The 15,797-nt window shown below is 39.4% G+C and overlaps 1 long non-coding RNA gene across 3 annotated transcripts in view; it reads left to right on the top strand.

Moving 5' to 3' along the window:
- LOC140696317 (uncharacterized) overlaps window positions 1–15,797 on the top strand; it is a 74,258-nt gene that overhangs the window by 41,168 nt on the left and 17,293 nt on the right. For 2 of the 3 annotated variants that reach the window (XR_012072472.1, XR_012072471.1), the window contains exon 1: window positions 70–321. The exons of the other annotated variant lie outside the window; for it this stretch is intronic. This is a non-coding gene — a long non-coding RNA (uncharacterized lncRNA). Of the gene's footprint in view, window positions 1–69; window positions 322–15,797 lie in introns of those variants that run through there. 3 annotated transcript variants of the gene reach the window in all.

The raw sequence follows: 15,797 nt of genomic DNA, 5'->3' as shown, positions 1-15,797 counted from the left end.
TAGCCAAGGGGCCCAGAGCATGCTCCCCTGCTGGTTTCCTTGGTAACCAGTGAGCCAACCTGACATCAGTTCCCCATAACTGCTCACCTTCACCTTCCCCTAGGATCAAAGACTTCCTCCATGTACTGCCCATCATCCAAGGCACACAGTGCGGTGGGAGGGCCACTCTGGGACCTTCCTTCAGACCTGTAAGCTCTCCCGTCCATGAAGCCACTGATGTCTCCATCACTGACTCTGCGCACTTTCATCAGTCTTGAAGCTGGGTGGGTACAGGTCTTGCAGACCTGCAGGGTGCAGCCCAACAGGAGGGATATAAGAAAGGTATGAAACTAAAATAACTTGTACTAGGAAAAAAAACTTCACAGAAGGGACAACTCTAGAGTCAACTGTTTAGAGTGAACTACTTGCCAGGTACTATTGGCAGAACAGCACGTGATGAGAACAGGGCTTACTGTTCACAGGCACAAGGCAAGCCCCCCAGGGTGAGACACATGGAGAGGTGTCTGGTGCTGCAGGCTGGGCAGGGCTGTGTTTGCGGGCAAGGCTGGAGCCAGAGACACACACACTGTCCTGAATTGGATATACAACCCATTCTTTGACAAGACAGTTGACTTTTATTTTGTAGACAGCAGACTACCAACAGGTCTTGTTTACTGTTAATGTTTTCAGAAACTTGTCCTGTTAAGCTGTATTATTTCCTTAATAAATATTTTAAATAAAGGGGAGGGTATAGCTTAATAGTAGAGAGCATGCTTAGCAAGCATGAGGTCCTGGGTTCAGTCCCCAGTACCTCCATTAAAATAAATAAGCCTAATTATCCCCCCCCCCAAAAAACAAACAAGCAAGCAAAGAAAATTTAAATAAAAGCCTGAATGAATGGTTAGTCCCTCCCTTCTCCCTCTCTGCCTCCTTCTGTCTCTTCCAACCACCCCCATCCCACTTGCTTTCCTTCCTCTTGAAAAGGCAGTTTCCCTAAAAAGACTAGGATGTTCCTTAAAAGGGTAAGTAAACATAATAGAGTTATACATTTCTGTTTATAGAAATTGAGCTAAATAATAAGATATTGGGGGGAGGGTATAGCTCAAATGGTAGAGCGTATGCTTAGCATGCACGAGGTCCTGGGTTGAATCCCCAGTATCTCCTCTAAACATAAATAAATAAACCTAATTACCTCCCCTCCGAAAACAAACAAACAAACCCGAAACGAAACGAAAAAAAGGAAGATACTGAAAACGAATGCTTGCTGAAGCAACAGAAGCAGAATTGGCCCAACCAATCCCATTGCCTCTGACCCCGCCCCAGACAACTGATCTGCTGTTAGAAGTACTCCCGGCTGGACTGACACGAGCCTGATGGTGCCCCTCTCTGGTCAGCAGAGCTTTCACACACCCCTGTGTAGCAGTGGCCGTCCTGGGGCTGTGACAGCTGCAGCAGCGGGCTTGTGAAAATGGAACGGCAAAGGCTGCTCGCTTCAGCTTAGTCCTCTACTGCCACCTGGGTGCTGGCAGCGGCCAGCACACTGTCTCGGAAAGGGCATCACGCTCTTCTAGCCCCGGATGCAGGGTGCGGATGCAGGGTCTGGGGCAGCACTCAGGAATATGAGAGGGAGAGGGAGCTGGGGAGACTGGGTGACCAGAGGCTTGGGGAATAAGGCTCCTTGTCGCCCCGCCTTGCAAAACTCCTCCGGGAACACATTCAGAAACCCTTCGATACAGTGTAAGGAAAGGAAGAACATGATGGGTCCCCCAGAGCTCCTCTAAAGAAGGGCAATGTCCCTGTGTCTCTGTCTCAGGTTAATTCACATCGTGGAGAGAATTTGAGGTTATTCAGCTATTTCCATCAGAACAGAGGAAGCTTTTCTTTTTTTCAAGAAGGAAAAGTGCAAGCTCTTCTCTGCTCATGAATTCTGAGTGTATACCTGTGCCATTTGCAGAATCACGGGCAGGCCAAGTAATCTGGAAATATTAAATAATCTGGGCTTCATAACTGTAGGAGAAAATGAAAGTCCCTTAGAAAAGTTTCAGTTTCTAAATTGTACTTACAACTGTTTTGAATATACTGGCTGAATTCAGCCTTGTAAAACAAACGTTCGTAATCCGAGGAACTGTTGATGAAATTACTCTTTCAGGGAAGTTCTAACTTCAAATATTCTGTTTTATCACCGTGTTCTGACTTTGAAGTCAGAGAAACATGTTGATTTGGGTAAATTAATAAGTCCACCTTTGGGGTAGAGTGTAGAATCTTTGTATAATGCAGATTCAGGGACTCAGGTGGGCATAAGCCTCCAAATTCAGGGGCCAAACGAGTGGTCACGTGCTTATAGGGTTTCCAGAAACCCAGGAGGGACCTCTGAGTCACAAAACCTCAACACCATAGGCATGGCTTGTAATAAGTGATAGGTACACCGTCAGTTAAGAAGGATTCAAGTCACATCCTAACAGATTTTCTTGCAAGTGTGGTTTTTGTTTCTACATTTCATTTTTCTGGGGGTTGGGTAGCGTTACATCACTGAAGTAAAGGCAAAAGAAATGTTTAAAAGAGCCAGAGATGGATGAGGCGGGGGGCCTGGAGGCTCCCACTGGAACATGACAGTTTGACGTGAGACGTGAGTCTGTCACATCGTGACAGTCTATGCTCATTTGTCCATGGGCCACATGATGGGTCCCCCAGAGCTTCTCTAAAAAAGGATAATGTCCCTGCTTCTGCTTTGGCCTTACGCAGTCACACCCAAATGAGTGCAATAGAAATGAAATTAAGGCAATACACAGTCTTTGTTTGTTTAACGGTAGTAGTTTGGAATATGTATGGTGGATTTGATCATCCTGGGCTCCTGTCCAAATCCTGTCAAATATCTGCCACTTAAGCTCTGAGACTCAGTTTCCTCATGTCTAAGGTAAGGTTAATACTAGTTGTTAAGTCCTCAAGTTTTGCTGTGAGAACTAAACTGCCCCTTACAAGTGTCTTTCTGATCCAAAATGAGGAATCAGTTCATAAAGACTATTTTATATTTCATGAAAATGTTTATGTGAAGAGCATAAGATGCTAATAGAATTCAGGTACTATTGCTACTCTAATGGAAGCAGGATAAACAAAATCAAGAAAATAAGACTAAAGTAAGCAATATACTATAAGAAATTCCGTGGGGTTTGGAAAGCATCTTAATATTGTGAGTATGCTTTGGTGCACGGTTACAAAGCATGATTTGTTATGTACAGTTGGTGCAATACTGGCAAAGTTCCTGAACTTCTCTGGGACTTGCTTTCTTTATTTGTAAAAGGAGGTTTATATTCCTTTACCTCAAATTTCATACAATTATATCATAATAAGTGAGCAAGCTTTAAAGCAGTTTTCAAACTAGAAAAAAAATATTACAAGTTGAAATTTTCTCAGAAGAAGAAAGTAGGAAAACAGGAGTCATCTTCATGTCTACTTAGAGAAGGTGAAATTTCAAATAGACCTTGAAGGGAGGATAGTTTTCAAGTGACAATGGACAGAACACAAAGGAGCTGGAAGATCACAACCCACAGACCAGTAGCTCTCAGTGTGTTGAGTGTGGGGAGGGACTTCGCCCCCCCCCCCCCGGAGGTGTGGGCAATGTTGGAGATATTTTTGGTTGTCTCAGCTGTTGGGTAGTTCTAGCTGGCACCTCCTGGGTCAAGGCCACAGATGCTAGTAAGCATCCTATAGTGAAGAAAACAGCCCCTGTCCCCCAAACAAAGAATTACCCAGCCCAGAATATTCATACTGCTTAGACTGGGAAACCCACTACAGAGAGATGAGTCACTAGCCCAGCAGACGTGGAAGTTCAATCAGAAAGCGTTGGTGGATTATAAATGCTGGGATGGGGACCTGGGACGTTTGTGTACAGTGAGGAACTGAAGAAGTTTACTTGTCAAGAACTGATGAATTTTGCTTGGTAATGAAAGACAATTGTTATGGATATAATCATGTGGATATAATTTAGCAAATCACTCTCATGCAGTTGACGATGGCAGACTAAATATAAACATAAATTAGATACAAAGCACATTTGAACTGATTCACTGTGTCTCTATAATGTTTTTTCACTCATAGTGGGTCTCAAATTGTCTTTCTCATCACCCACATTTCCAGTGACATTTCATTATCCATTGAGAATAGGACATATGAGGGACTGAGGATACTTAGCTCCTTGGGTTGAACTAAGTGGCATTGTGACTTGCTGTACCCTATGAAATGGGAGCAGAGTGAAGGGCGCCTATTTGACAGAATGCATTTAAGAACTGTTAATAGTTCTCCACGCCCTCTTTTCTCTTGCCACGTGACATGGATAGGTATGTTTTCCAGAAGCTGCAGATACAAGATAGTGGAGCTTCCTGGCTAATATAGGAGCACGCCTTGGTTTATCTTACCTGATTATTAAATATGGGGACAGTCATCACACTCTTTAGATTTCAGTCTCCACACATTTGAAATGAAGAGATACAGGAATCCCAGTGTTCGTAGCAGCACTATATATAATAGCCAAGACATGGAAGCAACCTAAATGTCTATGGACAGACGACTGGGTAAAGAAGATGTGGTATATTTATACAATGGAATACTACTCAGCAATAAAAAAGAATAAAATAATGCCGTTTGCAGCAACATGGGTGGACCTGGAGATTGTCATATTAAGTGAAGTAAGCCAGAAAGAGAAAGAAAAATGCCATGTGAGATCACTTATGTGTGGAACCTTAAAAAAATGACACAAATGAGCTTATTTACAAAAATCAGACAGAGTCACAGACATAGAAAATAAACTTATGGATACCAGAGAGGGAAGCGGAGGGTGGAGGGATACATTAGAAGTTCAGGATTTGCAGATACAAACTACTACATATAAAATAGATAAACCATTAGGTCCTACTGTAGAGCACAGGGAACTATATTCAATATCTTGTAATAGGCTATAATGAAAAATAATATAAAAAAGGATATATATCTAGGTACCTATAACTAAATCTTTGGCTGTACACCAGTACACCAGTGTAATTAACACAACATTGTAAACTGACTAGACTTCAATTAAAAAAAGAGTTTACAATAAATGATTTTCGATATCTACTTAACCTCTCATTCTAAATGGATATTTACAACAAGAAGACATTCTTTTTTCAACTTTTTAACCAAAAGAGTCAGTTTTACGTAGACATATTGTTGGACTGGAGATTAAATAGCCAAATAATCAAATAATTTAGAGCATTAGTCTCATATTACATCTCAAACTTCCCTGAGATGCAGCTGCTCCATTATGAGTAGGCATACATCTTTAATCATTTAAAAGGTAAGAAGATGGGAAAGATTTAACCGTCAAGGAAAACTCAAGTCTTTAGGAGTCTGACGTACTTTGGCTACTGTTACCCAGATTTCTGAAGAGCAGGTAGATAATCCTTCCACAAATGAAGACACTGAGTTCCAAACAGGTGTGAGGACTCAACCAGGGTTGTCTAGGCTGTGAAGGATGAGTCATGGTGGACACACCAGCTCCAGTGCACTGTCCATGATACTGAAGAGCTGTGATAATTTCATGGAGTGGTCTGTTACTCTAGTAAATATCTCACCTCAGATTTATTTTTATTCAATAGGTTTTGTGAATATTTATCCTCCCTCCATTTCACTGAACACTCAGAGAATGAAAAGACCAAGACCTTCATTTCTTCCCTTGCTGTGTTTTTATTAATAGTAGTAGCAGTCCTATGTAGCATCATCGTTTTTATTATTACCAGTAAACTTTTTATTTTGAGAAAACTGTAGATCTTTATGCAATTGTCAGAAACAATATAGAGATAAGATGTGTTCCTTTTATGAAGTTTAGCCAGTGACAGTATTTTGCAAGCTACAGTGTAATATGATGGATTAGTGACATTGATACAGTCGTGATACAGATCTGTTCCATGATGGAAAGGATCCTTAACGTGACCCTTTTTTAGCCACACCCAGCTTTCAGCCCACTCTCTGCATAACTCCTGAGAATCACTAATTTGTTTCTCTTTGCTACTGTTTCATTATTTCAAGAATGCTATTTAAATGAATTAAACAGGATGTACATTTTGAGATTGGCTTTTTTCGCTCTGCATAATTCCTTGCAGATTTCACCAAACTGTTGAGTATATCAATACTTACTTCTTTTTTATTTCTGAGTATTATTCATGCGATATTGCAGTTTAACCGTTTACCCATTGAAGACCATCTGGGTTGTTTTAAGATTTTTGCTATTATGAATAAAGCTGCTATGAACATTTATGTAGAGGTTTTTGTATCAACATAAAACTTGAACATTTATTTCCCTGAAATATATACTTGTGTGTATTTGCTATTTCATATGTTAATTATATATTAGTTTTATAAAGTACTGCAATGTGAGAGGTTGTACCATTTTACATTCCTGCCAATAATGTCTGAAAGAGACAGTTCCTACACATAATAGTCAGCATTTGGTGTTAGCATTATTTTTCATTTGAGCCAATGTGATAACTGTGTAGTAATATCGCATGGTTATTGTAATTTGCATTTCCCTAAAAACTAATAATATTGAACATCTTTTCGTGTGCTTATTTGCCATTGAAATGTTTGTTCATCTGTTTTAGCCATTTTCTAATGAAATCTTTTTTTAATTGAGTCTTGAGTTTTATATATTCTAGAGATCTGTCCTTTGTCAGATATGTGGTTTGCAAATATTTTCTCCCCATCTGTAGCTCGTCATTTCATCCTCTTAACAAGATCTTTCAACAGGCAAAAATTTTTAATTTAGATGAAGTCCAACTTAGTGGCTTACACTTTGGCTGTCAAATATAAGAAGCATTTTCCAGGTCCTAGATTCTGAAGATTTTCTCCCATTTTTTTTTTCTTTTTCTAAAAGTTTAGTTTCATATTTTACACGTAAGTTCACGATCTGATTTGAGTGAGCTTTTGTACGGGCCTGAGTTGCTTGCGCTGAGCTCTGTTGAAAAGGCTCACTTCCTCTGCTGAATTGCTTTTGCATCTTTGTCAATAATCAGTTGTTCTAAAATTAGATAGTGGTGATGATGGCATGCTCTGTGCACATAATGAAAACCACCTAATTGTAAACTTTAAAGGGTGAATTTATGGTATGTGAATTATACTTCAAGAAAGCTGTTATGGAAAGTTCATATAAAAACCACTGTGCAAATTAGTGTGGGCTTATTTCTGGGTTCTCTGTTCTGTTCCATTAATCTGTGTGTCCTCTCCTCCACCAGCACCACACTGCCTGGATTACTGAAGCAATATAATGAACCTTAATTTTATATGGAGTAAATCTTCCAGTTTATTTTTCTCTTTGAAGATTAAGTTTTTCCTGTTTTTCTCATGTATTTTAGAATAAGTTTGTTGACGTCTCCGAAGCCCCTTGATGGAATTTTCATTTTAATTACGTTTTACTGTGGCAAGAACATTCAACATGAGATCTACCTTTTTGACAAAATTTTAAGCATACAATCTCTTATTAAGGTATAAGCTACAATGTTATAAAGCTGATCTCTAGAGCTTAACCATCTTGCTTAACTGACATTTTATTCTTGTTGATTAGCAACTCCGCATTCTTACCTCCCTCCACCCCATGGCAACCACTGCGTTATCCTTTGATTCTGTGAGTTTGACGATTTCAGCTATTTCATAAAAATAAAATCATGTAATATTTGTCTCCTGTTCCTAGCTTATTTCACTTAGCATAAGATCCTCAAGGTCCATCCATATTGTGGCATAATCCGTAGTTACCCTCTTTCTAAAGCCTAAATAGTATTCGTGTGTGTGTGTGTGTGTGTGTACATACACCACATTTTCTTTATCCATTCAACTGTCTATGGGCATTTAGGTTGTTTTCCACATCTTGAATAGTCCTGCAGTGGACAAAGAAGTGCCAATATCTTTTCAAGACCCTGGTTTCAGTTCTCTTAGATAAAAACCCAGAAAGATCATATGGTAGCTCGGCTTTTAATCGTTGAGGACGCTCCCCACTGTTTTCCATAGCAGCTGCACCATTTCACATTCCCATTCACAGTGTGCGAGGGGTCCGATTTCTCCACATCCTCAGCACCACTTGTCTCTTGGGTTGTTGTGGTTGTTTGGATAATTGGTACCCTGACAGTTATGAGGTGATATCTCATTGTAGTTTTGATTCACATTTCCCTGACGATGAGTTACATTGAGAACTACCTACGTCTTTTTTGGAGAGATATCTATGCAAGCCCTTGGCCCATTTTTAAATTGGATTATTAGGTTTTTGCTTTGCTTTTGATTTGTAGGAATTGCTTATATACTGGAGATTAGCCCCTTTTCAGATTTATAGTTTGCATGTATTTTCTCCCATTCTGTAGGTTGCCTTTTTACTCTGTTGATTATTTTCTATGCTGTGTAGAAGCTTCTTAGTGTGATGAAGTTCTGCTTATTTATTTTCGTTTTTGTTGCCTGTGCTTTGGGTGTCATATCCTTATAATTATTGCCAAGACCAATATCATAAAGCTTTCCTCTAAGTTTTCTTCTAGGAGTTTTACTGTTTCACTTCTTACATTTAAGTCTAATCTGTTTTGAATCAAATGTGCATATAGTGTAAGATAAGGGTCCAACTTCATAATTTTGATTGTGGATATCTAGATTTACCAACATTTATTAAAGAGGTTAACTCTTTTTTCCATTGTTTATTCTTTGGCCCTTTGTTAAAGATCAGTGAATTGTAAAAGTGTGGATTTATTTCTGGACTCTGTATTATGTTCCATTGGTCTATATGTCTGTCTTCGTGCCAGAACCATGTTATTTTGGTTATTTTAGTTTTCTAACATATTTCAAAATAAGGAAGTGTAATGTTTCCAGCTTTACCCTTCTTTCTCAAAATTGATTTGACTAGTTGCAGTCTTTTGTGGTTTCATATGGATTGTATAATTATTATTTCTATTTTCTTTAAAAAAATACCACTGGGATTTTAATAATGATTATATTAAATCTGCAGATAGCTTTAGGACACTTTAACCATAATGTCTTCTGATCCATAAACACAGGATGTCTTTCCAATTGTTTGTTTTCCTTTAAATTTCTTTTCATCAATGTTTTGTAATTTTTGATACCTAAATTTTTCACACTTTTAGTTAAGCGTATTCCTAAAGGGTTTATTATTTTTGGTACTATTGTAAGTGAGATTGTTTTCCTAACTTCTTTTTCAGGTGGTTTGCTGTTTGTGTATAAAATGCAACTGATTTTTGTATGTTGATTTTTTAATCCTATGGTGTTACTGAAATTGTTTATTCTAACAGTATTTTTTATGGACTCTAGGATTTTCTATACATGAAAGAAAACATGTGCACGCAATGATAAGTTGACCTCTTCCTTTATAATATGTATGTTTATTTACTTATTTGTTTATACCTAATTGCTGTGGTTAGGACTTCCAGTACTATGATGAACTGAAGTGGTGGGACTGGGTATTCTTAACTTGTTCCTATTCTCAGAGAATAGACTTTCATGTTCTCATCTTGGAGTGTGATGTTAGCTGTGGGACTTTCCTATATGTCTTTATTACGTTGAGGTACTTTCCTTCTGTACCTAATTTGTTGAGTAATTTTATTAGCAAATGAAAGAACAGACATTACAATTGATGACACAGAAACTAAAAGAATTATAAAGAACTATTGTAAATCACAAATGCCAAAAAAAAAAAAGTCTAGATAACCTAGAAGAAATGAGTAAATTCATAGAAACATATGACCTACCAAGAGTAAATCATGAAGAAAAAAATACAAACAGAACTGTAAACTTGTATGGAAATTAAGTCCATAATCAAAAACCTCCCAACAAAGGAAAGCCAGGGACCAGATGGTTTAACTGGCAAATTCTACCAACATTTAAAGAAAAATTAAATTCAGTCCTTTTTAAATTCCTCCAAAGAATTGAAAATGAAAGAACAATCCCAAAAGCATTTTATGAAGCCAGCGTTACATTGATGTAAAAGCCAGACAGAGGCACCACAAGAAAGAACTACAGGTTAATATCCCTGATGAATATGGATGGATGCAAAAATTCTCAACAAAATATTAGCAAGCTGAATCCAACAGTGTAAGTATCATACACACACACACACACACACACAAAATAAATATACCAAAGATCCCTTATCCCTGCGATGCAACTATGTTTCAACATATGAAATTAAATTAATGTCATACACCATATTAATAGAATGAAAGATAAAAAACAGGTGATCACCTCAATAAATAAAGGGACAATGGCAAATTTCAGTATACTTTCATAATAGTTATTTTGTTAAAAACTTGCTGGAATTTTGATAGTGATAGCTTTAAACCTATAAATCAATTTGGGGAGAATGGACATCTTTACTATATTGAGTCTTGCAGTCCATGAACACAATGTGTCTATTCTTTATTTAGATCTTTGATTTATTTTTTCTGCGTCTCATGTTGCTCAGTATACAGTTTCCGTATACGTATTTTTAAGTGTCTACCTTAATGTATTTTATTTCTTTTGAAGCAATTGTACACGGTATTGTGTTTTTAATTTTGTTTTCCATATATTCATGGCTGGTAAATAGATCAATTGATTTATCATCTTTGCTGGGTCTGTCAGCCTCACGCATTGTTTTTCATGGGACTTCTTGATCTAGGTTAGAAACCAGCCTGAGTGGATCACCTTTTATGGCAAAGTTAGGGAACACCAGACCTGAGTCACCATCTTCTACTGGATGCATCACACATTTCATAATGTTGTTCTTCCAGTCCTGGTGTCCCATATCAGTTTGCTTTGTCCGTGTTATCAAAGGCAAGTTCCTATGCCCAATGCACCATGAGGCCAAACAAACTGAAACATCAGAGTTTGGAGCAGAGAAAGGTTTATTGCAGGGCCGAGCAAGGAGGATAGGTGGCTCATGCCCCCAAATCCCCGAACTCCCCCAAAGAGTTTCAGCAATCTTCTTAGAAGACCACATGAGGGGAGTGGGTTTTCAGAGTACGTGATCAGCTTGTGCTCAATTCTCTGATTGGCTGATGCTGACATAACAGGACAGTCACCACTACCAACCCCCAGGCACCAGAAGGTCTGGGGCCACATGCTCTCCATCATCAAGTAGTTAGTTTCTTCCCTTGTGGTTTTTAGCATCAGGAAATAAACATGAGATAGTATTATCTGGGTCCTTCAGAGAGGAGCCACAGCAGAGGACACAGGGAGGGGTCTGTCCCAGGAAGACCCCACAGGGTCCTGCTTGGTTACACCCAGACTAGAATTCACTCTGTGCTTTGTTACAAAAATTAAAGTATATTGCCTAATGGGTGTGATACCAATGTAGAGTATAGCAAACACCAGAAAAAGTAATTGTGTGTAGGAATAATGAAACTAAAATTCTTCCTCAATTCATATCACATTATCTTTCCTGTTCCTTTCACATCAAATGCTAACGTATTTCTGAGGTATTGTTACGGAAATGACAGGCCAGCCAAGAAACAAGCACCACCCAGAGGGTTGGAGTACTCAGATTTATTACGTCGGCGGGCTCAGAGGGGCTTCTGCTCCGAAGCGCTGAGCACCTCCAAGACGTGCGCATGAGGTTTTATAGGGTTAATTACAGGCGTGGGGTATTCGGCCAATAGGCATCGAACAGCTTTAGCGGCATCCTTATCACAAAAGTAGAGGCAGGGAGGCAGCAAACCAACATTTCAAGGCCAGATATGTCTTTTTGAAAATCTAGCTGGCTAGCAAAAAAAAAAAAAAAAAAAAAAAAAAAAAAAAAAAAAAAACATGAACAGGGAATTAGCAAATCAACACTAATTAACTTAGATTTACGAGTTAGCCCGGCAGAACTCAGATCAGTAATCTGACACTTGTTACACTTAGATTTGTGAGTTAGCTTGTTAGCCCAGCCCAGCTTTTCCTTCACAGTATATTGTATATGTCCATCTACACCTCATGCAGGACCTTATAATTCTGTCCTGTATTAATTTAGTCCTCTCTGCTTATAAAGCAGTCAACCCATCGGTGACAGCAACACTGCTTCACTGGATAGGACTATCAATGCCGGTCTGTTTTCCTTTGATGCTTTCATGCCATTTTGAGAAAAATGATGCTAGGAGAATAATCTCCCCTCCTATTTCCCAGCCAAAAAGGTCCACTGACATTCACTGTACCTTCATGCTTAGGTGAGTCGTTACCATCCCCAAGAAAATTGAGACATGGAGGCATCTGAGGTTGGAAAAGCCCATGTGCTGGGCATCAGGAATCTCTCCCAGCTGCTGGGCCGTGCATGTGACCCCTCTCATCCGTGCCGCTACCACCCCACTCTCTATGAGGTGGGGATGAGTCTTTCACTTCCAGTAGCTTTTCTCTCACCAGCTGTTCTTGTCACTAAGCTCCCTTATCTTTGGAAAATGTTCCCTTCGCTACCTTGTTGCACTAACCTGCCCCTGAGTCGATACATTTCAGGGTTAACCAAAGAATATATTAGATGGGGTTTGTAGAATTGCAGAAATTGCCTCAAGGCCACAGCTGTCATCTCTGCTCACCCTGAGCGTAATCGAAACTCCTCCGCTATTTCCTCAAAACTTAGTGTTTCATTTCCACCTTCAAAGTCATACATAAAAACCAACATTCCCCAGGTTGGTTAGGGAAAATGACAGCAGAGCTACAGGAGTTTTATGATACAAACACAGGCAGTTGGAAAATGTGAGGTATTCGGAGCCTTACATGTGGGGCACTTAGGTTCTTCCTGATTCTTCTCTCTAAACTACTTTTAAAGCAAAAACATATGCTCTGACATCGCTCACTTCGTATCTTAGTAATGCCATATTCTTTAATATTGACTTCTTAAGAAATTACACTATTCTTTGGTTCTTCTGATTCCTGCTTTGTGATAGAAAATGTTTATTTGGTCCTGGGTTGCTCCTTGCACCTGGTATTGTTGGTAGAATTTTATGTCTCTCCTTACGCTCAAGTCACCTAGCCAAGCAACCTGATGACTCCTTCACAGAGAGAGAAACCCTGGGAGATTTAGTTTCAGGCTGCTTTTGCTAGACAATGAGTGTTTGAAATTCCATCTTGAAAGCTATGCAGGATGTTGAAGTCTCTGCTGCTCTTTTCAGAAAGAGCCCTGATCCCACTCTTATCATTTTTCACGCAAATGAACTTTGTCCATCATGTTTTCCTTCTGAGAATGTGCTGCAGGCACAATTCTGTAATAGTAAGTCTTTTACAATGTCTTAAAGTTCTTTCCTCTTTTTGCAACAAGCAACTGCTGATATTTACCAATGGTGTGATGAAATTCTCACATTGCAGGTCGTGAAAGTTTAGAAATGTCACACAAATTCTTCCAGATTGTATTTGCACTAGGCAATTGTCTTAACATTACAGAAATGCACTTTTTAGGTCATTTAGTTCATTATCTTGACTTCATGCAGGACAATGAGAATTCTACTAGCACATGGTTCAGTGAAGAATACAGAAGGAGTAAATATCAAAGCTCTCCAGTCCTCATGAGTCCACAGTTAGTAAACTGGTATGTAATCTGTTTTAAAATCAGATAGGTTGAGAGGCACATACGTAAGCATGTGTGTGAGTGCGTGCACATGGGACTCAGATTAATATATGCATATAAATATGGAACAAGTTTTCACAGCACTAGATTTTTCCACAAACAGGTTATTACAGAATTTTAATACTGGTAGGGCCATGAGATTATCTAGTTGGGACATCTCATATTATAAATCAGGACATTGAGATCTAATTGAGTAAATAATATTACTAAAGTCACACAGTCTATTCAAATCTGAATTCATTTAAGAATGTAGTTAATATTGAATGATCTCCCTGCCTGACCTTCAGTCTTTTATCCTTGAAGCAGCTGTTAAAGATCAGAGTGATGTTTCTAAAATGTAAATGTGTATCTATAAAGCATCAGAACCTCTGGTGCCCATCCTTGCCTGTAAAGTCCGGATTCTGTAGCATGTGTAGAAGGCTGTCCGCGATCTCCTGTCTGCAGGGCATCTTCAGCCACATCCCTCATTTTACCCCCGTTCTATTTCCTTACATTTTTACTGGAGACCAGGTTTGCTGAGCCCTGGCATTCTTGCCGTTTTCACCAGATTAGCTCTTTGTTCTGGGAGAGGCGTCTGTCCCGTGCTTTGTAGTCTCTACTCGCTAGATACCAGTAGCAACCCTGCACTCAGCCCCAGTTGTGACCATCAAAAAAGCCTCCAGAGGGTGCCAGCGCCCCCCCCAGAGGCCAAGTTGTCCCCCTCCATTTTAGAAACACTGCTTTGCGCTAGTAGCCACGAACAGGAAGTATTCACAACTTTTAGAAACTAAGACGTTGCAATCCAGGGTCCTGTTACTCATTCTGCTCCTGCATGGAACTCCTTTGACTGTCTTGCTCCATCTGTAAAACAAAAACAAAAACAAAAGCAAAAACACAAAAATACAAACAAAAAACCCTCTCATTTCAAGATTTCATATCCACAATAACTTCCTTTATGGGATTTCTTTTAGTACCATTTCCTTAGAAGGAGTCCCCTTTTTTGAGGCACCAGGTTAACTTCTGTGAATTTCTAATGTAATTGAGCAAGACCCTGTGGGGCCCTCTCAGGACACACCCCACCCCGTAACTTATGCTGCAGCTCCTCTCTGATGGTAGTATTTCGTGTTTATTTCCTGGGTTTTTCAGATGCTAAAAACTACTGCCAAAGGGAAGGAATTAACTACTTGAGATCCAGAGCGCTTGGCCCCAGACCTTCTGGGCCAGGGGGGTTGGTAGTGTTGACTGTCCTGTTACCTCCACATCAGCCCATCAGAGAATCATTAACAAGCTGATCACAAACCTGCAACATTCCCCACCCCCTGCCTACCTGGCCTTTAAATATGCTCTGCTGAAACACTTCAGGGAGTTCGGGGTTTTTTTGGGCCTCGACCTTTGGGTCTGTTTGGCCTCAGGGTGCTGCAGGCATGCAAACTTGCCTCAGGCATGTAAACTTGCCTTCAAAAACACCAACATGGACTCTTTGACACGTCATTGTAGCTTTGTCATTGTCCACTGTCATTGTCAATGTGTGTATCTCACTTCTGGACTGTGAACCAATCGAGGGCAGAGATCATTCAGATTCAACTTTAATGCCTCATCTAATGCTTTCCATACATTCAATTTCAAAGCATTTTCTCTGGGCAAGTCAGTGAGTGAGTAAGTTAATGGATGAATAAACAAATCAGTGAGTGGATAAATGCTCCATATAACTAACCTGATTTACATAAACTTAGGTTCTTACCGAATTGCCAACTAAATCAGAACCTAATAGGTTATATAAAAGTCAATCATGGAAATGACTCACAAATCTAACTGGAAAAAGAAAAGGATTCTCTCACCCTTTGCAAGCCTAGTGACATTCTCTTCTGCTCTAACTCAATCTGACATATCTATAGTCTCACTTAATTAGTGGCCAAAGAAGGTTTTGTGAAAGTTGTACTGTAAGCAATACAAGAAGTGGTTTTGCCAGAAAAGCATACATTTCAGTTTCGAGCTCTACACCACTTAACACATACACAAAACACGAGGAGGCTCTCCATGTGCAAAGTAGCCACTTCGTTCGCTGGAACCTTCCCTCACTTTGATTAATTCAGCCCAAGTTCTATCCCAGTAGCTTTGGGGCAATCTCCAAAACATTTATAAATATTTTATGTTCACTGATTATAATCTAAATATATTAGTTCAGAAATTTATGGTGTGTGGGGTTGCAAATTGTTATCTTTTTCTTCTCTCTACTCACATAGTTATTGGGTCT

Source organism: Vicugna pacos, chromosome 5 (genome assembly GCF_048564905.1).
Source record: "Vicugna pacos chromosome 5, VicPac4, whole genome shotgun sequence".
NCBI lineage: Eukaryota > Metazoa > Chordata > Mammalia > Artiodactyla > Camelidae > Vicugna > Vicugna pacos.
Note: the sequence above shows the minus strand (reverse complement) of the source record. Positions and strands in the feature narration are given on the sequence as shown.